The sequence below is a fragment of the Limulus polyphemus genome, unplaced genomic scaffold (assembly GCF_000517525.1).
Source record: "Limulus polyphemus unplaced genomic scaffold, Limulus_polyphemus-2.1.2 Scaffold119, whole genome shotgun sequence".
NCBI lineage: Eukaryota > Metazoa > Arthropoda > Merostomata > Xiphosura > Limulidae > Limulus > Limulus polyphemus.
In genome coordinates, this window is record NW_013665729.1 from 970,037 (window position 1) to 970,898 (window position 862).

The following is an 862-nucleotide window of genomic DNA, read 5'->3' on the forward strand; positions in this document are numbered from 1 at the left end:
CCTGCCCACTATTCAGGGACTGACAAAAAATAGTAGCAAGTGGCTCACCTCCTTCAAAACCCTTAGGAAATTATTATCTGGTCAAGGAGCCTTATAATTCTTTAAACTTCCCAATTTTTTCTTAACCAGCTCAGAATTAATGAATTAAATAAAATGTAAAAATAGAAATCCTTTTATGTTTAACATTAGATTAGATAAAATAAATAATAATAATATTATAATAAAAATGTTTCACAAAGCACACATGTGAGCAACTCATGGGTAATGTAATTCATTAGTGTAACGTGAGCTGCACATTTCCCGAGTGATTTACAACTTATATTATATAGTTAGACATGGTTCAAAGGGCAATAAAAGAATAAAATTTAATTATAAATAGATGTATATTGTTATGTACTTAAAGCTACTTAGGATAAATAAATGTAGTTTCATGTTACAATTTGAAATCATTTTAGAAAGAAAAAAAAAAAGATAATTATATTTATTTTTTGGTGGTTACGAGGTCAGTTGAATTGATCGATCCTGTTTTGAGAAAGGGTAGAGAAAATAACAGAAAAACTATAAAGTTTTACTAGAAAAAAAAAACGTTTTAATTGCATTTAGAAGGTTTTATGGATTACACAAAGGAAATTTGAGATTTTTGAGATGAGTGAAGTATTTTTAATTTTAACAAGAAAATTCCTTTGCACGGACTATACTATTCAAAACAAATACTCAGTATATTCATGGACAAATATTTTATTAAAAATACATCACTAAAAAATATGATTTTTTTGTATGTGAAAGACTTATAATATTAACTGAAAGACTGCTAAATTTTGTGAAGACATAAACACTATACTGAAAGTTAGAAGTGTTAACT

General features: G+C 26.5%; 1 protein-coding gene across 4 annotated transcripts in view; it reads right to left on the reverse strand.

Moving 5' to 3' along the window:
* LOC106472358 (protein Gawky-like) overlaps positions 1-862 on the reverse strand; it is an 88,387-nt gene that overhangs the window by 11,001 nt on the left and 76,524 nt on the right. The gene's annotated exons all lie outside the window — the stretch shown is intronic.